The sequence below is a fragment of the Oryctolagus cuniculus genome, chromosome 8 (genome assembly GCF_964237555.1).
Source record: "Oryctolagus cuniculus chromosome 8, mOryCun1.1, whole genome shotgun sequence".
Lineage (NCBI taxonomy): Eukaryota > Metazoa > Chordata > Mammalia > Lagomorpha > Leporidae > Oryctolagus > Oryctolagus cuniculus.
This window is the reverse complement of record NC_091439.1, coordinates 83,151,541-83,176,179: the sequence shown is the minus strand read 5'-3', so window position 1 is coordinate 83,176,179 and position 24,639 is coordinate 83,151,541. Positions and strand designations below refer to the sequence as shown.

At 50.3% G+C, this 24,639-nt stretch overlaps 1 protein-coding gene across 2 annotated transcripts in view; it reads right to left on the bottom strand.

Moving 5' to 3' along the window:
• The window catches only part of SCD5 (stearoyl-CoA desaturase 5), a 163,194-nt gene that overhangs the window by 50,558 nt on the left and 87,997 nt on the right, over positions 1–24,639 (bottom strand). The window lies entirely within an intron of this gene.

The following is a 24,639-nucleotide window of genomic DNA, read 5'->3' as shown; positions in this document are numbered from 1 at the left end:
GGCTTTCAAGTCCAACTCTTTTATTTTTTTTTTAAGATTTATTTATTTATTTGAAAGTCAAAGTTACAGAGACAGAGAAATCTTCTATCCACTGGTTCACTCTCTAGCCAGCTGCAGTAGTTAGGGCTAGGCCAGGCTGAAGCCAGGAGCTTCTTCCAGGTCTTCCACATGGGTGCAGGGGCCCAAGCACCTGAGCCATCTCCCACTGCTTTCCCAGGCCATAAGCTGGAAGCTGGATCGGAAGTGGAGCAGCCGGGACCTGAAGTGGTGCCCATGTGGGATGCTGGCGCTTCTGGCAGCAGCTCTACCCACTACGCCACTATACCACAAGCCTAGCCCATCGAGTCCAGTTCTTATAGAGAGCACAAAGTCGCTAAGTAAAGAACCCTGAAGAGTTATTATCCCAATCACTGCAAAATACCAAGGCACAAATGACATGGCTTTAGGACTGTTCTAACGGAGTGTAACAGAAAGGGAGGGGGAGGCAACTTTGGCTCCTTGAGGAATCTGGTGCACCTGGCAGGGTCTACATAGCGGAGAGACCAAAAACTCAATGAACCCCACCTCCACCGGATTAAACCAAGTAAGGAACAGTTTTATTCTCAAAGTTCCAATAATTTTTTTAATCCAATGGGAGGTTCACTGAGTTTTTGGTCTCTGGTTTACCCAAAGATGCTGCAAGGCTAGTAAGCTTTGTCTATCTCACGGGGTCACTGAAATCTTCAAAACCTGGGGCTGGTGTTATAGCGTACAGCTTAATTGGCCCAAGACATGAGCACCCTGTAAAGAGTGCAGGTTTGAGTCCCAGCTGTTCTATTTCTGACCCAGTTCCCTGCTGATGCACCTGGGAAAGCAGTGGAGAAGGTCCAAGTGCTGGGGCCCTGCACCCATGTGGGAGACCTGGATGGAGTTCCTGGCTTCTGGCTTTGGCCTGGCACAACCATGGCAACTGCAGCAATGTGGAGAGTGAACCAGTGGATGGAAGATCTCTGCCTGTCTCTCCCTGTATCTCTATAACTCTGCCCTTCAAATGAACAAGAAATAAATCTTCTTTTTTAAAGATTTTATTTTTTTATTTGAGAGGTAGAGTTACAGACAGTGAGAGGGAGAGACAGAGAGAAAGGTCTTCATCCGTTGGTTCACTCTCCAAATGGCCACAACAGCCGGAGCTGCGCTGATCCGAAGCCAGGAGCCAGGAGCTTCTTCTGGGTCTCCCACATGGGTACAGGGGCCCAAGTACCTGGGCCATCTTCTAGTGCTTTCCCAGGCCACAGCAGAGAGCTGGATCAGAAGAGGAGCAGCCAGGAATAGAAGCAGCTGGCGCCACAGGCGGAGGATTAACCTACTGCGCCACAGCGCCACCCCAAAGAAATAAATCTTAAAAAAAAAAAAAAAATTCAGATATAGCTTAATTCCTGGGTAATGAGGCAGAAAGATGGATGATAGAAAGTCCCTAAAAAAAATACAGGCTTGGATGTGAATACAAAGAGAGAAAGGGGATATCTGGCTGTGTGTAAGGTGAGTATGCTAGCCTGTGTTACTATAATAAGGAAAAGGTCTTTAGATTTTGCTAGTGTATTTAGACACAGTGGTTAGAAGAAAGAAATAATTTTATTATCTTTAATCATGGAATTTTGAGCTAGGGAAGAATTTCCAATGTCAGCCAGGGCCATGGCCGTCCAAGGTCTGGTCTGTGCCTTTGCATGTGTTTATTTTATTGCAGTGCTCATTTGAACATGATATAGGAACAAAGGAAAACATTCTGTCCCCCCATTCACAATTGGCAAAACGATGGCTTAGAGCACACCGCCTCAAGTTCACCCAGAGAGTCCGGACGGTACCGGCACAGACGACCCGCTTCTGTTCTCAGTTCTCATTCCCTTCAACAAGTGTCTCTCATTCTCCAAACGCAGGGGGAGTCCTTGATAGACAACTCTCCTTTTCCTTGTTAAAAGGGTATAAGGGCTCTTTAATGAACACCAGGCAACTTGGTGGAGACTCTAAATGGACTAGAAACATTATTCCCCCCAAATCAAGCATGACACAAGGAAGAAAGCACACGACGATGAAGACGAGTTGGAATGGAGATATTTACTATCATCCCTTCCACCTGGATTCCTTCCCCGACAGAAGCCGCTTGACCGAAACTGGGTAATGAGGCCAAGGCTTTGGCCACCATCCAAATAATCAAAGTGCAACTGAGCCCCAAATCCTCCAAGACGCTTCTTTTTTTTTTTTTTTCCCCAATCCTTTGTCATCATTTTAGCTGTGAAGCTGAGTCCAGCGAATCGGTGACTCCAGGAACAAGATGTGAGTCAACAAAAGGCAGCAAGACCCACAGGCTCCCCCAGAGGCCTGAGCACTCGTCTCTCCCCCGGGGCGGGATGGGAGTGGGCCGAGGAATGGCGGGAAGCGCCCACCTGGGACCAGCGTTTGCGTTTGGTGAAAGGCTGTGTATCTAAGGGGTGCTCTGTGATACTCCCTAGGTGCTTTGGTAGAAGCCAAAAGAGAAGCTGGGGACCGAGCAGGAGAGAGCTCAGCGGAGGCCACAGGAGGCAGGCAACCACAGGACACGGCCTGCACCCGAAGCCGGCCCCAACCATGCCTGACAGTCTCTCCTTCTCTCCGTGTTTACACAGTGCCGACTACTCTTTTCTAGAACTATCTGTGCCAGTCCATCACCCGTGCGTCACAGAAAATGGGGGGAAAGGCACAAGCCACTGAGGCGTAGAGAGCTGAGGCACACCCATCAGTGAGCTGAGTCCTAGGCCGGGGTGCTTTGTCCGTGCGCACACAGTGCTCCTCTTTATAAGGGCGTGATGTTGAGCTTGGCAGCGATTCCTGAAGTCTAAATATTCACACATTCTAACAGATCAAACAATGATCTTTTAAATGATCTTAAAAAAAATTATTTATTTATTTGAAAGTCAGAGCTACACAGAGGGAGAAGGAGAGGCAGAGAGAGAGGTCTTCCATCTGCTGGTTCAGTTCCTAATTGGCTGCAAAGGCCAGAGCTGAGCTGATCCAAAGCCAGGAGCCAGGCGCCAGGAGCCTCCTCCAGGTCTTCCCATGTGGGTACAGGGACCCAAGCACTTGGCCCATCCTCCACTGTCCTCCCAGGCCACAGCAGAGAGCTAGATTGGAAATGGAGCTGCCAGGACTCGAACCGGCGCCCGTATAAAATGCCGGCACTTGCTGGCCGCGGCTTTACCCGCTACACCACAGCACCAGCCTCCAAACAATGGATTCTTAAACTCATAACTTAAGAGTTCATCCACAGTAGTAGGTTCTGGTAGATTGTAGTCGAACTCTTCACCCCTTTACCTTCAAAGTGGAAACTTGCCACGTGTTTATGCATGGCCCCTGCTGCAGGGCTGGGGTGTTGAAGGGGCGATGTTAATTCCAAGAGCCCTGGGCATAACTGAGGTATGAGCAGGTGCATGAGATGATGGACGGGAACAGAAAAATCAGGAACGCACAGCTCAGGTCTTGGTTTTCTTATTAAAAAGGCCATGCTGTGGTCCTACTTTGTGCTATCCCGTGGAAACACAATGCAAGCCACATCGAAGATTAAATTGTTCTTGAGCAACTTTTTTTAAAAGAAAAAGGTAAAATTAATTTTTAAAGTTTTACTTCATGCACTACATTCCCAATCTTGTCATTCCCACATACAAGAGTACTTGAAAAAGTTCATGGGAAACTGAATTATAATGTAGTTTATTTGGGTACAAAATTTTTGAAATTCATGTATAGATTCTTCATAATATGCATTTTCCATGAGACTTCTGAAGACCCCTCATATAATCAGTATAAAATTATTAATTAGATATTTCACATTATTTTTTTCTGCATCAAATCTTAGAAATTTTGGGTGCAGTTTTCGCCTACACGTGCCTCCGTTGGAACCAGCCCCATGTCAAATGCACAGTTGTCACAGGCAGCGCACTGGGTGGTGCGGGTCTAACTGGCAGCTTGCACACTTCTTACTATGTGTACTACACTTTAATTTTAAAAGATTCTGAGAATTCAGTGGTGCCTACTGCTGCGAGTGTGAAACTGTCACAAACCTCATGGAAGGTAAATGGGAAGCATACATCAAATCTTAATATCATGCATTTCTTTGAATCTAGCAATTCATTTTCCGGAATTTACCTTGGGAAATAATCAAGGTTGTGTGCAAAGATCTGACCACAAGGGTGCTTGCTGCAGAAAAACTTGGAAAAACCCTGACTTTCCACATAAGAGGATCTCATGAAGTATCTAATGATATATTGTTATTCATGCATGTGTGTATACATGCATAAAAAGTTTATACATGGAGCAGGTATTTGGCATGGTGGTTAAGATGTCTATATGTTTTCTCTGTCTCTCAGTCTCCATTTCTCTCCCTCTGCTTTTCAAATAAAATGAAGATAAATAAAATTTTTAATTAAAGGGGCGGGCATTTGGTAGAGCAGTTAAGATGCCACTTGGATGCCTGCATCCCGCATCAGAGTGCCTGGGCGAGTCATGACTGCTCTGCTTTGGATCCAGCTTCCTGCTGATGTGCACTTTGGGAAAGCACAGCAGATAGCTCAAGTACGTGGGTCCTTGTTATACACACAAAAGACCCAGATGGAGTTCTGGGCTCCTGGTTCTGTCTTGGCTCACCCCTGGCTGTTGTGGGCCTTTGAGGAGTGAACTAAAAGATGGAAGATCTCTCTTCGTCTGCTTCTACATCTCTGTGTGTGTGTGTGTGTCTATGTGTCTGTTTTCCAGTATTATGAAAATAAATAAATAAAACTATTTTTAAAAAACGAAGTCGTTAGGGGGCCAGCGCTGTGGCATTGTGGGCTGAGCCTCCTCCTGAAGTGCCAGCATCCCATATGGGCACCAGTTCATGTCCCAGCTACTCCTCTTCCAATCCAGCTCTCTGCTTATGGCTTGGGAAAGCAGTAGAAGATGGCCCAAGTGCTTGGGTCCCTGCACCCAAGCAGGAGACCTGGAGGAAGCTCCTGGTTCCTGGCTCCTGATCGGCCCAGCTCCAGCTGTTGTGGCCATTTGGGAAGTGAACCAGTAGATAGAAGACCTCTTTCTGTCTGTAACTCTGCCTCTCAAATAAATGTTTTTATTTTTATTTTTTAAATGAAGCCCTTAAAAAAATACTTGCATCTCACATGAGATTGCCCAGCTTCAACTCTTGATTCCAGCTTCCTGCTGATGCAGATCCTGGGAAGCAGTGGTGATAACTCAAATAACTGGATTCTTCCCCGCCACATGGGAGGCCTGAGTTGACTTCCAGCTTCAGCCTGGCCCAACCCTGGCCACTGCAAGCACTGGGAAGTGAACCAGTGGATGGAAGCACTTGCACTTTCTCTCTCCTTCACTGATAAGTTAAAAAAAAAAAAAATTTTTTTTAAAGATGTATTCAGGCCGGCGCCGCGGCTCACTAGGCTAATCCTCCGCCTTGCGGCGCCAGCACACCGGGTTCTAGTCCCGGTCGGGGCGCCGGATTCTGTCCCAGTTGCCCCTCTTCCAGGCCAGCCCTCTGCTGTGGCCAGGGAGTGCAGTGGAGGATGGCCCAGGTGCTTGGGCCCTGCACCCCATGGGAGACCAGGAAAAGCACCTGGCTCCTGGCTCCTGCCATCGGATCAGCGCGGTGCGCCGGCCGCAGCACGCCGGCCATGGCGGCCATTGGAGGGTGAACCAACGGCAAAGGAAGACCTTTCTCTCTGTCTCTCTCTCTCACTGTCCACTCTGCCTGTCAAAAATAAAAAAAATAAAAAATAAAAAAAAATAAAAAAGATGTATTCATTTGAAAAGCACAGTGACTGAGCGACATACACACACAGAGAGAGAGAGAGAAACAAATGACTGCAACAACTGGAGCTAGGTCAGGTCAAAGCCAAAATCCAAAAACTCCATCCAGGTCTCCCACTTTGATGGCAAGGGACCAAGTACTTGGGCCACCATCTGCTGCCTTCCCCAGGCGCACTAGCAGGAAGCTAGACCAGAAGCGGAGCAGCCAGGACTCAAACCAGCATTCCAATATTGGATGCCAGCACCACAAGACGTGGCTTAACTCACTGTGCACAACATCGGCCCCTAAAAACATTTTTAAAGTGTGTATACATATACAGAAAGCTTTTGGGGGGGGGAAATCATAAGAAAAAAGTCTTGTATTTACCTTAGGGGAATGAAATTGGGAGATAGAGGAGAAATGCTTTTACATTTTATCTTATACTTTGAAATTATTATTAAAAAGAGTATTTAATTCATTTTGAATTGGAAAACTAATTGCAAAGGGTTCTTTAGGATTGACATGGAAAGATGAAGGAAAAAACATTTTAGTATAAAGTAGATTTCAAAATAGCACACATAGTGTGAACCCATCTTTAATGAAAATATGTGTTTACAGACAGGGGAAAGAAGGGGTACAGGTCAACCTCGTTACAGTGGCTCTCCCTAGGAAAGAGGCCTGGGGGTGAGTTGTTGATTTTCTCCTCTAGTTTGCTTGTACTTACTAAATGCTCTTTTTTAAAGTTGAATATCCATCTTATTTCCAATTACACTCTTGTTATTACGATTGTATAGCTCACTCCTGACTTTGTTAGTAACACTGAACACAACACTCATTGCTTTTCTTTTTTTTAAATATTCATTTATTTGAAAGGCAGAGATACAGAGAGGCAGGGGGAGAGAGAGAGAAAGAGAGAGAGAGAAAGTGTCTCCTATTTGCTGGTTCGCTCCCCAAATGGCCACAATGGCCAGAGCTGTGCCGATCCATAGTCAGGAGCCAGGAAGCTCCTCCAGGTCTCTTATGTGGGTGCAGGGGCCCAAGGACTTAGGCCATCCTCTACTGCTTTTCCAGGCTGTAGCAGAGAGCTGGATTGGAAGTGGAGCAGCCAGGACTCGAACAGGTGTTCATATGGCATGCTGGCACTGCAGGCAGCAGTTTTACTTGCTACGCCACAGCACCAGCGCCTAAATGTCTCTTTTTTTTTTTAAGATTTATTTATTTATTTGAAAGTCAGAGTTACAGAGAGAGAGGAGAAGCAGAGAGAGAGAGAGAGAGAGAGAGAGAGAGAGGTCTTCCATCCATTGGTTCACTCCCCAATTGGCTGCAACGGCCGGAGGTGTGCCGTTCCGAAGCCAGGAGCCAAGAGCTTTTTCCAGGTCTCCCACATCGGTGCTGGGGCCCAAGGACCTGGGCCATACTCCACTGCTGTCCCAGGCCACAGCAGAGAGCTGGATTGGAAGTGGAGCAGCCGGGACTCGAACCGGCACCCATATGGGGTGCTAGCGCTGCAGGCATGGAGCATCACTCGGGAGGCCCACATCCCGCATCCCACATCGGAGTGCCTGGTCTGAGCTCTGGCTCCGCTTCCAACTGAGCTCCCCGCTCACGCATGCTGGGAGGCAGATGACAGTGCTAAGTGCATGGGTCCCTGCCGTCCCTGCCACCCAGGTGGGAGACTCCGATGGAGGTCCAGGCTCCTGGCTTAGGCCTGGCCCAGCCCTGGCTACTGCAGGCATTTGGAGAGTGAACCAGTGGATGGAAGACCTCTCTCTCTCTCTCTCTGTGCCTCTTTCTCTCTCTCTCTTTTCCACTAAAATAAAATTGAAACTCACAAACAAAAAAATGTTTTTTAAGATTTTACTTATTTAGGCCGGCGCCGCGGCTCACTAGGCTAATCCTCCGCCTTGCGGCGCCGGCACACCGGGTTCTAGTCCCGGTCGGGGCACCGGATTCTGTCCCGGTTGCCCCTCTTCCAGGCCAGCTCTCTGCTGTGGCCCGGGAGTGCAGTGGAGGATGGCCCAGGTGCTTGGGCCCTGCACCCCATGGGAGACCAGGAAAAGCACCTGGCTCCTGGCTCCTGCCATCGGATCAGCACGGTGCGCCGGCCACAGTGCGCCGGCCGCGGCAGCCATTGGAGGGTGAACCAACGGCAAAGGAAGACCTTTCTCTCTGTCTCTCTCTCTCTCTCTCACTGTCCACTCTGCCTGTAAAAAAAAAAAAAAAAAAAAAAAAAAAAGATTTTACTTATTTAAGCCAGGAGCTTCTTCTGGGTCTCCCATGCAGGTGCAGGGGCCCAAGCACTTGGACCATCTTCTACTGCTTTCCTAGGCCATAGCAGAGAGCTGGATCGGAAGTGGAGCAGCTGGGACATGAACTCGCACCCATATGGGATGCAGGCACTGCAGGTGGAGGCTTTACCTGCTACACCATAGCACCAGCTCCACAAACAAAAAAAGTTTTTTAAAGATTCATTTAGCCATCCATCCAGGTAATGGGTCTCGCTTCCACCCTTCTTCTGTGTTCTCATAGCTAACCAACCAGTCACATGACAACTGGTGTGGCAGCGTGCTCGCTCTAACCACCGTGCACCGTGTGTCTTTCTGACTTCACTGCCCATCACGGATAATGTCCCCAGACGGGGTCCCTGCAGAGCCTGCAGAGGCGGAAATGGACAACGCAGTGACTTCAGCGCAGCCCGGGGGAGCAACCTTAAAGGACTCACTGCAGTGGCTCAAGAAGCCGCTCGCTCCCTCAGAACTGCTTCCGCCACCTCCCTTTCCCGTTCAACAGAGTCCTGGACCTTGTCATCCGCACAACAGGGCAAACTGTCTTCGAAGGCCCACATCATTGCACTGTTACAAGCTGACAGCTAAATGCAAACAGCACGTGGCTTGTCCTATGCAGCAGATCTGAACACAGAACCACTGCAGGGTTGGGCCCAGCCTCCTGGAATCACCCGTTTGCTCCCAACCAGACACCAACACAGTCATTCTGGCCCCTCAGCCGATTCTGTGGTTGCCAACACCCCCAGAGAACTTCCCAGGTGGCCCCAAAACACACAGGCAAGTCCATTTGTACCTGAAATACGTCTGTTTCCAGTGACTGGTGACAAAGAAAGTACAACCAACCTGTCAACGCGCCAGCCTGAATAAGCAGGCTTTAGAGAGGAAAGTACGTGGGTGTGCGTGCGTGTACGCGGTGGGTGGGTGGCATCACGTCTGGAAGAGCAGGCCTCCTGAGAAGGCGGTCAAACAGAGCAAGGCATGGCTGCCACTTCTTAGGAACCGTCAGGCACCCTGGCCGAACTCAGCCTCCTCCAGCTCAGACGCCAACGCTGGGCCGTTGCGACAGTGAAGAGCATGGGGCTTTCCTCCCTGCTGAGCCCGAGTCAGCGCTGATCTCCCCCAGATAACAGTGACAATCTGAAGGAACAGCTCAGAAAGTCCCTGAGCGGGCCCTGGCAGCAGTCGACACCGCCGGGCAAGCCAGCTTTGCGAGGCCAAGTTGCCACCTGCCTTTGTGGCCTTCAGCTTGCGTAGGACTTAGAAGCTGGGCAAGTGTTGAATAGCTGATCTTAGCGGTTTTAAAAGAATCTGCTGACAAAAATGACAGATTGCAAAGAAACGAGTTTCATACTTTCTTCTATTGCTCCTTTGTTTCCATCTCTTACAGTAAGAATGCATTTTAATTAAGATTTTTATAGTTAAAAACATATTTGAATATACATTTTAAAGTATTTATTTACTTGAGAGAGACAGAGTTCCCATCTGCTGGTTCACTCTCCAAATGCCTGCTGCAGCCAGGAAAAGGCCAGATGGAAGCCATGAGCCTAGAACTCCATCTGGGTCTCCCATGCGGTGACAGGGACCCAACTACTGAGCTGTTACCTGCCACCTCCTGGGGTGCAGAAAGCTAGAACTGGAAGCAGAGCTGGCACTTGAACCCAGACATTCAGATATGGGGTGCCGGTGCCCAAAGCAGCATGCTAACCAGTGTGCCAGACACTCACCACCCACTCCCTTCTAATGTACTTTTTAAAAGCAGCGTGAATAGTTCCCTTGGTAGACAAGTTGCCCTTCTGTGAACCTTCCCGATTGGGTGTTAGGGGATTTCTGGCTACTAACAGGACTGCTCCTACAGCCTCTTGAGTTGGATCTCCTTTGCCCCGCGAGCCAAAAGTGGGGAGGGGGGTGGCACCGAAAGGGCCCAGAAAACAGTCTGCTTCCCTCCTTGACTTGGTTTTTAAATGCCCCAGCGAAAAGAATCAGGATCCTGGAGAAGTGGCTGATGTCAGGACAGGGCAGGGCGTACATGGGGAGTGTGTGTATTTGGTTGTGCTAGAGAGGAGGTACTTAAAGTATGATGGGGATGCGTCAAAAGGAGGAGTCCACTTGAGCGTCTTCCATGAGCAGATTCGGGCAGTTTGGGCATTAAAGTGCTTGAGGACAGCAGGCTGGAATCCACCTACCAAAGAATCAGGTGTTTGGTACAGTGGTTAAGACGCTGCTTAGAATGCCTGTGTTCAGTCTTGGGGTGCCTGGGTTTGCATCCCAGCTCCACTTCTGATTCTAGTTTCCTGCTAATATGTACCCTGGGAGGCAGCAGGTGAGAGCTCAAGTGCTTGGGTCCTTGTCACCTACGTGGGAGACCTGGACTGAGCTCCAGGCTCCTGGCTTCAGCCTGGTCCAGTCCTGGCTACTGTGGGCATTTGGGGAGTGAGCCAACAGATGGAAGATCCCTCTCTCTCTCTCTCTCTCTGTCTCTCTCTCTGTATGTTTAAATTAATAATGAGAAAAAGAATCCTCAGGCGGTAGTACTGTGGCACAGCAGGTTAAACTACCACTTGTGATAGTAGCATTCCATATTGGAGTGCCTGTTCAAGTCTCAGCTGCTCTGTTTCCAATCCAGTTCCCTGCTGATGATTCTGGGATGGCAGAGGACAATGGCCCAAGTACTTGGGCCCCTGCCACCCATGTGGGAGACCTGGATGGAATTTCTGGCTCCTGGCTTCAACCTGATCTGGCCCTGGCTGTTGTGGCCATTTGGAGAGTGAACTGGCAGATGACAGATTCTCTCTCTGTGTCTCTTTCTCTCTGTTGCTCTGCCTTTCAAATAAAGAAATCTTAAAAAAAAAAAAAAAAAACTGGCCCATATAAATAAATACGGGGGCCAGCGCTGTGGTGTAGTGGGAAAACCACCACCTGCAACGCCGGCATCCCATGTGAGTGTCGGTTCAAGTCCCTGCTGCTCCACTTCCGATCCAGCTCTCTGGTATTGCCTGGGAAAGCAGCAGAAGATGGCCCAAGTCCTTGGGTCCCTGCATCTGTGTGGGAGACCCAGAAGAAGCTCCCGGATCCTGGCTTCGGATCAGTGCAGCTCCAGTCATTGCAGCCAGTTGGGGAGTGAACCAGCAAATGGAAGACCTCTCTCTCTCTCTCTCTCTGCCTCTCCTCTCTTTGTAACTCTTTGATTTTCAAATAAATAAATAAATCTTAAAAAAATAAATAGGAAGAAGTAAACACTCTTCTCTCCAGTAGAATTGTTAACAAACAAGTATAGTAGAAAGAATAGAACTACAAAACCACTATTCTGCAGCTGTTATGGCAGTAACTGATTCAGGCAAGACCTGCCAATGTACACTAAAACTACTGGGTCAAGGTTCAATGATCATAAAATATTTATGTAGGTTTCTAGGACCTCTGCATTACTCACTAATTACAGAAGGACAAATAGCAATCGGACTGCAGGATCCTGGTAGACACCACTCTAACCACCTAATCAAAGTCCATGCCACGAGCAACAGCACAAAGTGATAGCACGTGCCTCTTGTTTGAGGCTGAGAAGGACATAAGTCACTAACATAACCCTCCTGCCAAAGCTGCACAGTCTAACTCTGAGGACGCATGAGCAAACCCAAACTGAGGGAAGGACATTCTACAAGGTGACCAGCGGGTATACTTAAAAAAAAAAATGTCAGTGATGGGGTCAGTGCTGTGGCACAACGTGTTAGTGCCCTGGCCTGAAGCGCCGGCATCCCATATGGACCTGGCTGTTCCTCTTCCAATCCAGCTCTCTGCTGTGGCCTGGGAAAGCAGTGGAGGATGGCCCAAGTCCTTGGGCCCCTGCACCTGCATGGGAGATCTGGAAGAAGCTCCTGGCTCCTGGCTTTGGATCGGCACAGCTCTGGCCGTTGCGGCCATCTGGGGAGTGAACCATCGGATGGAAGACCTCTCTCTCTGTCTCTACTACTCTATAACTCTTTCAAATAAATAAAATAAATCTTTTAAAAGATAAATAAATAAAAAATTTTTAAAAATATCCATGTCATAAAATCAAAGAAAGACCAAGGAAATGTATATGCGAATGCCAGCTCCACTCCCGGCCCCAGCTTGCTGCTAACGAATGCTCTGGGAGGCAGCAGACAACGGCTCAAGTACTTGGGTCCCTGCCATTCTCAGGGGAGACCTGGATGGAGCTGTGGGCTCCTGGCTCTGGCTGGTCCAGTCCCAGCTGGGTGGGGACTTGAGGAGTGAATCAGCAGATAGAAGTGCGCGCTCTCTCGCTCTCTCTCTGCCTTTCAAATAATTTAAAAAAAAAAATACAAGTATCTTTGATACTAGGAAATGTGCACTGAGGAATTTCGGGACAAATGGCCTAATTACAACTTCTCAAACAACTCAGAAAGGAATCACATAAGACTGTACATAGAAACCCGTGTGGAGAGTGGAATAAAGCCAATGAAGTGACACGTTATTGATCAGTGGATCTAGGTGAAAGGCACACAGGAGACCCGTGTTATTTTTATAATGTATCTGCGCTGATCCAAAGCCAGGAGCCAGGAGCTTCTTCCAGGTCTCCCACACGGGTGCAGGGGCCCAAGGACTTGGGCCATCTTCTACTGCTTTCCCAGGCCACAGCAGAGAGCTGGATTGGAAGTGGAGCAGCCGGGACTTGAACCAGCGCCCACATGGCAGGCTGGAAATGCAGGTGGCAGCTTTACCCATTATGCCACAGTGTTGGCCCTATTTAGAATTTGTTTGAGAGTGACAGAGACAGCGTGTATATATAAGAGAGAGAAGGTAAAATCCATTTGCTAGTTCATTCCCCAAGGGCCCATGGGCTGGTCTGGGGTTAGGATTGGAGCTGGGAGCTTGGAAACTCAACCCAGGAATCCCAGGGGGGCAGGAACCCAGCCATCCACCACCGTCTGCCCCCTCCTCCCTGGGGTCTGCATTAGCAGGAAGCTGGAGTCAGGCGCGAGAGCTGGGAACCGAACTCAGCTTCTCTGACGTGGGACCCGGGCGTCTTAACTGCTGGGCTAACACCTCTCCCACTGCATTTATCCCCAAATCTGACGAAGCGACTGACTGCCATGTGCTGGGAGATACAGAACAGGACCGTGAAGCCTCTGTCCTCGAAGAGTTCGTGTTTTACGGAGGAGACAAACGCTGAATATAAAGGGAATGACGTACACATGAGGACATCATTTCAGACCACGACTGGAGCTACAGAGCTGATATGTGAGCCGTATGGGGGCGGCAGTGGGGACCACAAGATTTCCATCAGGTGATCGGTGGGGTGAGAGAGGGTGGAGCGTGGGGAAGCATGTCAGGTAGAGTGAAGACCTTGAAACAGTCTAGGAACTCAGGGAAGGCCACTGTGGGGTGGCATGCAGCCAGGGCAAGGTGAAGTCCAAGAGGTACTGTGGTGTGCTGACGTCTTTGTTCCTGTTTTGTTTTGTTTTTAAGATTTATTTATTGGCCGGCACTGTGGCTCACTAGGCTAATCCTCCGCCTGTGGCGCTGGCATCCCCTATGGGCGCCGGTTCGAGACCCGGCTGCTCCACTTCCGATCCAGCTCTCTGCTATTGCCTGGGAAAGCAGTAGAAGATGGCCCGAGTCCTTGGACCCCTGCATCCATGTGGGAGACCCAGAAGAAGCTCCTGGCTCCTGGCTTCAGATTGGTGCAGCTCTGGCCATTGCAGCCAATTGGGGAGTGAACCATAGGATGGTTTCTCTTTCTCTCTCTCTTTCTTTCTTTCTCTTCCTTTCTCTCTCTCTCTCTCTCTCTCTCTCTCCTCTCTCTCTGTGTAACTCTGGCTTTCAAATAAATAAATCTTTAAAAAATAAAAGATTTAGTGGTGGAACTGAAGAGGTTTCTACGTGAGTCTGGATGACACCTAGATTTTTTCTAGTGGAGAAAAGTAGGAGAGCGAGCATTTGTGGGGAGGAGGTAAAGGGACAATGGCTGTGGCTTGGGGCACACTGGATTTGGGCCACCTAAGAGATAGTCAATGGGAGATGACCCGCAAGTAGCTGATCCGGGCTCCATCTTCCAACAGCTGATTTTCTTTTATTATTATTATTATTATTATTATTATTATTATTATTATTTTGACAGGCAGAGTGGACAGTGAGAGAGAGAGACAGAGAGAAAGGTCTTCCTTTGCCGTTAGTTCACCCTCCAATGGCCGCCGCAGCCGGCGCGCTACGGCCGGCGCACTGCGCTGATCCGAAGCCAGGAGCCAGGTACTTATCCTGGTCTCCCATGGGGTGCAGGGCCCAAGCACCTGGGCCATCCTCCACTGCACGCCCTGGCCATAGCAGAGAGCTGGCCTGGAAGAGGGGCAACCGGGACAGAATCTGGCGCCCCGACCAGGACTAGAACCCGGTGTGCCGGCGCCGCAAGGCAGAGGATTAGCCTAGTGAGCCGCGGCGCCGGCCCATCAGCTGATTTTCTAATCACACTGTGACCCCCGCACAGTCCACAATGATCGTTGCTCTGTCTTTGCTCACGTGTTTCCCCTCCGTCCCTTTTCTTTGCCTAGAAAACTCCTTTGCCCCTCTCCAAGGATCAGCTCAACACTCCCTCTGCATCAGGCTTCCTCCCATTCCCCTGCCCGCACTCACATTCCTGCAGCCCTCCAAGACAGTGTGAGGCTTTTGAGCGCTTTAACTCCACCGGGTCTCCTAGGAGTCTTTTTTTTTTTTCCAAGATTTATTTTATTTATTTGAAAGCATTATAGAGAGGGGTAGAGACAGAGAGAGAAAGAAAAGGTCCTCCACCTGCTGGTTCACTCCCCCAAATGACTGCATTGGCCAGAGCTGAGCCAATCCAGAGCCAGGAGCCTCCTCCAGGTCTCCCATGTGAGTGCAGGAGCCCAAGGACTGGGCCATCTTCTACTGCTTTCCCAGGCCATAGCAGAGAGCCGGATCAGAAGAGGAGCAGCTGGGATTCGAACTGGTGACCATATGGGATGCCGACGCTGCAGGCTGGGGCTTTAACCCACTGTGGCGGCCCCTTAGGAGTCTTTCTTTATGTTCACAAGTCTAGCCAGCCCTGTCATTCTGTAAGTGCCCCATGACAAAGGCCATTTCTTATACACCTCTTGATGCATGAAGCCCCACAAGCACATGGCAGCTCATGCGCCTCTCACCCCAAGGGGTGTTCACCAGCAGATTCACCCAAGAGCTGTGGAAGATGAAGCCATTTGAATGTCTCCACCTGCTGGAAGGGTTTGGAACAGCAAGGCTGGACATTTCCATGTGGCATGTGGAATTCAACCCACTTCACTGTGTTGTTGTTGTTGTTGTTTGACAGGTAGAGTGGACAGTGAGAGAGAGAGAGACAGAGAGAAAGGTCTTCCTTTGCCGTTGGTTCACCCTCCAATGGCTGCTGCGGCCAGTGTGCTGCGGCCGGCACACCGCACTGATCCGATGGCAGGAGCCAGGTATTTATCCTGGTCTCCTACGGGGTGCAGGGCCCAAGCACTTGGGCCATCCTCCACTGCACTCCCGGGCCACAGCAGAGAGCTGGCCTGGAAGAGGGGCAACTGGGACAGAATCCGGCACCCCAACCGGGACTAGAACCCGGTGTGCCGGCGCCATAGGCGGAGGATTAGCCTACTGAGCCACGGTGCCGGCCTCCACTTCACTGTTAATCACAGCCGCCGATTCAACAGCTCCTGTAGATGTTGCATTTCTGGAGCTTAAGAAAACACTCAGCAGCCCTGAGATGTTCCTCCGACAAGACCTCCGGCTGGCCTGAGCGAGAACTGGGACAGGACGATTGAAAAGCCTGAACTTTGATCAACAAGGACCAAGGGTGAGAAACAGCTCAATGTCTAACAAGGGAGACGGGTAGGGGCTGCTATCGGAAGGGGCCTCTGTGTCTGCAAGCTCTCGTTTGGTTTAAGCATCTTCCTTAATGACTGGGACCTGGGCTTCCACATTATGTTAATAACATTTCCGATGGGTATGAAATTAGGAGGTGCAGCAGACATGACTAAGGACAGAGAAAGAACCCAGATGGATCTAAAAAGGTTAGAAATATGAATAGAAATGATCACAATGCAGTTTGATTTGGGAAGAAATGCAAATGAAGGCAGCTGGGGAAGAAGTCATTCAAAAATGCAAATTGATCATGAGTTGGGAAACCTAGAAAGCAGCGCCAGACGTGTGTCTGGCGGGATGGCACCAGGATAAAGGGCCATCAGGGACAAGTGAGTCGTGGTCTTTGACCACACGGCTGGCAGCAGGTAGGGGAGGAAGCGGCTCGCTGAGGAATTGCATTGCAAGTCTCCTCCAACCCCCACGAGTGTTTGTGGAGTTGAAAACAAACAAAAATGAGCTCAGTCCTATAGGCCTCACTTCCTTCCACTGCTGGGACAGGGATGAGGCTCTGGCTTCCACCAGTAACCTCCTGCGGTTCCAGGCCAGGAGACGGACAGTGCTGAGCTCACTGCCGCTGCCCTTCCCGGGAGCCGCATGAGGAGGAGGAGGCAGAACGAGCCAGTCTGAGCACACCCCTGGGTTTTCCAAGAGAGTCCCAGTGGACAAGAGTGCTGGGAATGCATCTGAAACAAGTCTGTGTCTCTTGCAATACTGAGGCAGTCGTAAATTAACACACAGAACCCAGCAGGTATTTGTCTTCTACCAAATATTTCTTAAGTAAAAACTCTTTAAAGTGTGCCTTTAAAAGTATTAATTACCGGGGCCGGTGCTGTGGTGCAGCGGCTTAATGCCCTGGCCTGAAGCGTTGGCATCCCATATGGGCGCCGGTTCAAGACCCAGCTGCTCCACTTCCGTCAGTTCTCTGCTATAGCCTGGGAATGTGGTAGAGGATGGCCCAAGCCCTTGGGCCCCTGCACCCACGTGGGAGATCCAGAGGAAGCTCCTGGCTCCTGGCTTCGGATTGGCACAGCTCCAGCCATTGTGGCCAATTGGTGAGTGAACCAGCAGATGGAAGACCTCTCTCTGCCTCTCCTCTCTCTGTAACCCTGACTTTCAAATAAATAAATAAATCTGTTTAAAAAAAAACTATTAATTACCCTAAAACAGCTATCACACACCTGTTATGCAAAGTGTGAAGAATGAGTCTTTGCTTGGAGTAGGTATCTGGCCTGGCGGGTCCACATGGGAGTACCTGGGTTCTATTCCCAGCTCTGCTCCTGACTCTAACTTCCTGCTAATGCACATGTTGCATTCAAATAACGGGGTTCCTGCCACCCACCTGAGAGACCTGGGTTAGTTCTCTGCTCCCAGGTTTGCTCCTTCCCCTGGCCACTGTGGGCATCTGAGCATGAACCAGCATAGGAGTCCTCTTTCTTGCTCACTCTCTGTCTCTTTCAAATGAATACATTTTAAAAGGGGGGTGGGAGGGGCCAACACTGTGGCATTAGCTGGTAAAGCTACTGCCGAAGGTGCCAGCATCCCATATGGATGATGGTTTGAGCCGATCCAGCTCCCTGCTAATGTGCCTGGGAAAGCAGAAAAAGATGGCCCAAGTGATTGAGCCCCTGCACTCATGTGGGAGACCTGGAAGAAGTTCCTGGCTCCTAGCTTTGGATTGGCCCATCTCCAGCTATTGCAGCCATTTGGATAGAAGATTCTCTCTCTCTCTCCTTCTCCCTCTCCCTCTTTCTTTCTCAAACTCTGCCTTTTAAATAAATAAATAAATCTTAAAAAAAAAAAAAAAAGGTGGGATGGGGTGTGAATAGAAGCAACATACAGGTTTCTACTTCCTCAGAAAGTCTCCATCTTGAGTGTACCGGGGGAGATAGACAAACCCCATCAGTCAGTACAAGGAGAATTCAAAGGTTTGTGAAAAATGGGATTAAGGGGCTGACACTGGTACAGTGGTTAAGCTGCTGCTTACCACGCCAGCAACCCACAACCCATGATGGTTTTTTATTTATTTATTTGAAAGTCAGAGTTACACAGAGAGAGGAGAGGCAGAGAGAGAGAGACAGAGAGAGGGGTCTTCCATCCACTGGTTTACTCCCTAATTGGCCGCAACAGCTGGAGCTGTGCCAATCTAAAGCCAGGAGCCACGAGCTTCCTCTGGATCTTCCCACCCGGGTGCAGGGGCCCAAGGATTTGGGCCATCTTCTACTACTTTTCCAGGCCATAGCAGAGAGCTAGATCAGAAGCAGAGCAGCTGGTACTTGAACTGGCACCCATATGGGATGCTGGCACTGCAGATGGTGGCTTTACCTGCTATGCCACAGTGCCGGCCCCAGCTGCTCCACTTCTGATCCAGCTCTCTGCTAATGTGCCTGGTTGGGCTCTTGCCATCCACGTTGGGGGACCTGGATGAGGTTCCTGGCTCCTAGCTTTGGCCTGGCCCAGCCCCAGCCATTGTGGCCATCTGGAGAATGAACCAGGCAATAGAAGATTTTCTCTCTATCTCTGGCACTCTGCCTTTCAAATAAATACGTGGGTGACGTCTCTCACGTCACCTACTTTCGCTGACCTACATTCTCAAAGAAGGCAGCGAGGCGTTCTTTGGGTGAGCAGCCATGCTCTCCACTTTCAAGGGTGCGGTGTCATTGGTAGGGCTTGTGGTTAGCCCTGCCGGGTAAGTGCCTCGCACAGCAGCCTCATGAGAGCCGCCCCCTCCATCTGTCAAGCACCTGCCATGACTGATGGAGTCACATGGCCGCGTCTACAGAACAGCGCTCTCAGGGAACAGATAAATCACCCTCCTGGGGCAGAGGCTGAGAAATGTCCAAGCTATTAGCTCTTTCCACTTGACTTCCAAATGTGTCCAGGAGGCCGAAATGCTGTGGGGGAAGAGAGGTGAGGTGTGACACGCTACCTTGCACAGTCACACCATGGAGGCCTCTCGGGACCTCCTGCTGCTATCTGGATACCTAGGAGCCAGAAACCAACCTCGTCCATCCGTCTTTTTTTTTTTTTTAAAGATTTATTTATTTATTTGAAAGTCAGAGTTACACAGAGAGAGAAGGAGAGGCAGAGAGAAAGAGAGGTCTTCCATCCGCTGGTTCACTCCCCAATTGGCCACAATGGCCAGAGCTGTGCCAATCCAAAGCCAGGAGCCAGGAGCTTCTTCTGGGTCTCCCATGTGGGTGCAGGGTCCCAAGGGCTTGGGCCATCTTCTACTGCTTTCCCAGGCCATAGCAGAGAGCTGGATTGGAAGTGGAGCAGCCGGGTCTCGAACTGGCACCCATATGGGATGCCAGCACTACAGGCAGAAGCTTAACCCGCTGTGCCACAGTGCCAACCCCCATCCATCAGTCTGGAGAGGGGGAAGGCAGAGCTTCCCGGTGCGGAGAAGAGCTCTGAGTCTGCAGCCCGGGCGTGGGCTTGGGCTGGATGGCGAGGCCTGAAACAGGACCTCTGAACAGAGCAGGACTCCTTTTATTTTAAATATAGGTCCTCATCTATTTACATTTTTTAAAAATCTATTGTGTTTACCTGAAAGGCAGAGAGACACACAGAAGGAGATTCTTCCATTCACTGGTTTACTCCCCAAACACCCACAATTGACCAGAGTGGGCCAGGTCGAAGTCGGGAGCTGTGTGCTCCAGCCGAGTCTCCCACATGGGTGGCAGGGACCCAGGGACTTCAGACACCAACTACTGCCTCCCGGGGTGTGCGCTGTTGCTGTCGGGAAGCTGGAATGCAGAGCAGAGCCGGGACTCCAACCGGGCATTCGCCACGCCGGCCCAGGTGCAGGATCCTCGAGCCCACAGGGGTGCCCCTGTGTTGTTCTGTCTACGCAAGCTGCTGCCACGTGCCCCTGCCAACAGCCAGCATCGTACTTCCTGCACTGCCCTGCGGGCGAGGCTCCCTCCTCAGCGAGTACACACCATGGCCAGCCAGCCTCGGGGGCTGGTTGCTCACCCTGAACCCAGCACACAATCTCCAGGATCTGCCGAGCAGGGCCCAAAGAGCACCCGCAGCAGTGAAATGCATGAGGCCGTTCCCGCTGGCCTGTCCCCTCCCAGGGCACTCAGAAGGCTACCCAGACAGAGGCAGAGGCGCGGTGCCTATGCGGCCCCGGCTCCCATCTGGCCTCTCCTGCGACCATCTTCTCCATACTCACTGGTGCCAGCCACACCGGCCGCCTTTCTGCTACCTGAACCATGCTGGCTCTGCCTTGGCTTTGGTTACTGCTCAGTCTGGAACACTCTTCCCCTATACCCAGCCTCACCTTCCAGTCCCAGGGCTACTGTCCCCTCCTCAGCGAGGTCTCTGACCACTCTAAGGAGCTGCCTGGCCGCCACACCACTCACACCGCATCCCTGTGTCAGCTCCGTCATCTCCTCCCCTCTCTGAAACGCTGCTGCGTTCATTTGCTCCGTCTCCTGCTGACACTCACGTTAGGAGGATGGGAACCCACCTGCTTTATTCTGCAGCGTCTGGAACAGTGCTTAGCACATGCGTTCACCCAGTGAAAAGACAAATACACACTCTGATACAGAGAGGGGCCAACCGGTGAGAGGGTGACCTCTGACCTCAAACCACCTGCCTCCAAATTTCCCTTTTGTCACTTAAATCTGCATCTCCTTGGACAGGTCACACAGTCTCTGTTCTTTCTGCTTTCCCATCTATCAATGAGAAAAACAATAGCAACTATCTTCCAGGGGTATTCTCAGATTACCATGTAAAATAATAAATGAAGTGCTGATATAGACTTAGGTCTCAGTAACTATTTTATTATTATTTTTGCAACTATATATATACATATTTCTAGGTTTTAATTATTTTATTTGAAAGGCAAAGTGACAGAGCTAAGGGAGAAACACAAAGAGATCTTGCATTTTGCTGGCTCATTCTCCAAATGCCTGCAAGAGCTAGGGCTGGGCCAGGCTGAAGTCGGGAGCCAAGAACTCCATTTGGGTCTCCTACATGGGTAGCAGCAGGAACCCAAGTACTTGGGCTATCATCCACTGCCTCCCAGGCACATTAGCAGGAAGTTGGATCAGTAGCTGAGGAGAGGCTTGATCCTCCACAAGCCAATATGGTATCCCAAGTGGTGACTTAACCCACTGTACCACGATGCCACCCTGTAATCATTTATTCTTGTCAAAGGTCGTGACTCCCGGCTCCATGATTTACCTGACATACTTATATGTGAAGTTTGGTCCACTTATGAATCACGTTGTAATGTCCCCTTTGTGGTTCAACACGTAAAGAGCTTGGAAGCTGTTGCTTCCATTTTCATCCCAACAAAAAAAGCTGAACAAACTGGAAACCAACAAACAATCTTCGCCCTCTCAGAGGATTAAAGCCACAAGGCACAGTGCTGCCCCGGAAGTGGAGAGACCAGTGATGTAGAGCAGCCGAGCTCGCTGGCAGCAGAGGCCCGGGAGCCTGGAGCCGGGACGGGGAGGGACACTTTAAGCCGATCAATGATCTGCTGCAAGCTCAAGGCAGACAAGCAGGAGAGTTAGAAGCTCCAAAGCTACTAGGGGCCGGCCCTGTGGCACTGGTTCGAGTCCCGGCTGCTCCACTTCCGATCCAGCTCCCTGCTAATGGCCTGGAAGTATAGCAGAAGATGGCCCAAGTGCTTGGGCTCCTGCACCCACATGGAAGACCCAGAAGTTGTTCCTGGCTCCTGGCTTCGGATCTGCCCAGCTCTGGCCATTGCAGCCATTTCAGGAATGAACCAGTGGCTGGAAAACCTTTCTCTGCCTCTCCCTTTCTGTCTGTAATTCTGACTTGTCGCTCCCCCTCTTCATGGAGGAACGACACTAAACCCTGCCTAGGCTTCATATCCGAGTCACGGCACCATTATGTCGCTCCCCCTCTTCGTGGAGGAACGACACAGGACCCTGCGCTGTTCTTTTGTCTGCTCGGCCCTCCCCGGGTTTGCTGCTGGTTCTTCCTGGGTTGGCTACCGACCCTTCCACCTCCGTGGAAGGGCGGTTCCCCCTGCCACTTTCCCCACTTCCGCGGGGGAGCGGCACACCGCCGGCCGGCTCTCTCGGGGGCTGCACAGGTGTTCCTTCAGATAGATGTTCCCCTTAGATGTTCCTGGTGCATGTTGTCTCTCTCCTCCTTTATAGTCCTCTTCCACCAATCCCAACTCTGCCACCCACACGCTGAGTACGCCGCTCTCCTGCAATCAGGAGCAGGTCCTGCTGTTTATTGGTTGAACTGGAGGCAGCTGCGTAGAAGCTGTTTCCTCCCTTCTCAGCGCCATATTGTGGGAGAGCAGATGCATAGAATAAGTCTTAATTCCAGCAACAGTATAGTCCAAGTTGCTCCCCACACTGACTCTTAAAACAAATAAATCTTTAAAAAGAGGAAGAAAGCCCCAAAGCTGTCCAGTCCTAGGGAAGTCCAGAACTTAAATGAACTTTGCTTCCAGGATCCCTCCCGAATTCTCACAGTGAAGATCTGAGAAAAAAAAAATCTCCTTGTGCTTCCCACAGAAAGAGGAGAAAATTCACCATTTAGTAATATACCCAGAGCTCCCTGCTGCCCTTAACAGGGCCTGTGCTCCAGAGAAACTTCCACCAGAGCCAGTCCCCTGGGGCTGTACCAGAGCTATGCCAGTCGAGACAGACACGAGGTGCACCAAAGGCTGAGGCGTGGTCATACACTCCACCTCCCTATCACCACCCCAGTGGGGCGGAGAAGAGACTCGAGGGACAGCAAGGAAGGGCTAGAACAGGGGCAGGCTTGCTGGCACAGCAGGTGAAGCCCCTGCTTGGATGCCCACACCCCATATCAGAGCAGGAGCGCCAGTGCAGCCCTGGCTGCTGGCTTCCGATCCAGCTCCCCTGCTAACGCACCTGGCAAAGCAGCACAGGACGGCCCAAGTGCTGGGGCCCCTGCCACCCACGAGGGAGACCCGGATGGGGTTCCTGACCCCGGGCCTCAGCTTGGCCCAGCCCTAGCTGCTGGGGAGCTGAGCCAGCATATGGAATCATTTGGGGAGTGAACCAGCACATGGAATCAATCTCTCTCTCTCTCTCTCTCTCTCTCTCTCTCTCTCTCTCACTCACTCCTCCTTTCCTTCTGTCACTCTGCCTCTCAAATAATAAATAAATCCTAACAACAACAAAAATCAAAGGGACATAAAAGGGAACTCAATCCGAGAGTGCACTAAGTCAGGGCCATGGGTCAGTACCTCAGCCTGGCAGCTCACTGCACAGTTTCCCTCTTTCTCGCTCTGTCTCCTCCTGGAGTCAGGGGCCCAGAACAGCCGTGTTCTTTCCTGCGGACACTGTTGCGCATTATTACGGAAGGTGGCCCCACGCTGATCTGTAACTACGCCTTTCACTCAGGCACAAGTACCACTTTCATGAAACGCTGGGTCCATGGAGCACGGGCATTTCCACTGGGAAATCGTGGGAATTCTACTACCCTGGTGGCATAAAAGCGGCATGGGGGCAAGGAATGCAACTGCTATACCCACCGTGCCCAGCTCAGTGCTCCCTAGCAGGTACTCACTGGGTATTTGTTGAATGAATAATAATAATAATAAAAACACGAATGAGGATACTGCAGAAGTAAGCATGGCTCACATTCGATGTTTCTTACAAAAACTTTTAAAGCTATTCACCCGTCTTTCATTTATTTAATGACCATGGAGTGTCTGACACAGTAGGCAGTGGAACACAGGAGTGGATGGGACAGTACGCCAGTTCTAACAGAGAAGAGGGGGCCAATCTTGACGGTTACTACAAGCTCCGCACTGTCACTCATTATTCTAGCCTCTCAGCAAGTCCATGAGGTGCATATTACTATCCCTGCTTTGCACGTAAAGGGGCCGAGACTCACACGAAGGCCCACATCTAGCAAACGGCCCAGCTGAGAACTGATTCCAGGGCCTGCATCCTTCCCTTCACAATGCCCTGCCCCCCGTCCCCCCCACCAATACATTTGAGATCACAGTTGGATAAATCTGTTGTATAATGTTTTGTTAAGGAAACTTAGGGTTTCAAAAATTGAGTTGTAAACAAATAGTTTCATTTGGGAAAAGGAAAAAAAATCAGAGTTTTGGGCTCTCAGTTGCAAGTCATTTATCTTGGAAAAAATCCAATAATACAGGTATTTTATTACCACATGAGTATTTAACTAGAGGCCAAAAATCATAAATTCCTTGAACACAATAAAGGAAAAGTATTGCTTCCTAAATGGTACCTAAGTCGGTGGGTTTCTAGGTTATGCTAGACACTAGAAATAAGTACAACACTGAAATACGGGAGAGGTCAAAATAACGTGCAGAGCGACTCGTGTGGCCAATGATGAACAGAAGAACCTGGGGCCAGGAAGCTGTCAATCACTCCTTTGTGCATAACAGCTGCTGATTATACCCTGGTACTAATCCCTGGCTGCGCCTGAGTTATAACCAACATATATCCCTACCACCCACTGTGTTTCCCTACTTGGCCTATTCTGTTCTAACCTATTGGTTTAATGAAAGCTCCAACTGTGCAAGGGAAGCCTGCAGTAGGGAAATGAATTCCTAGCTAGGAGAGCACTCTGAGAAACACTCAGGTCAGCTTGTGTTGTAGGAATGGGAGGCCCATGGCACAGGTGCCATATGCAGGTGCTTAGGTCCCTGCTTCCCGGGACCCTGAGGCAGGTTTAGGAGTCACA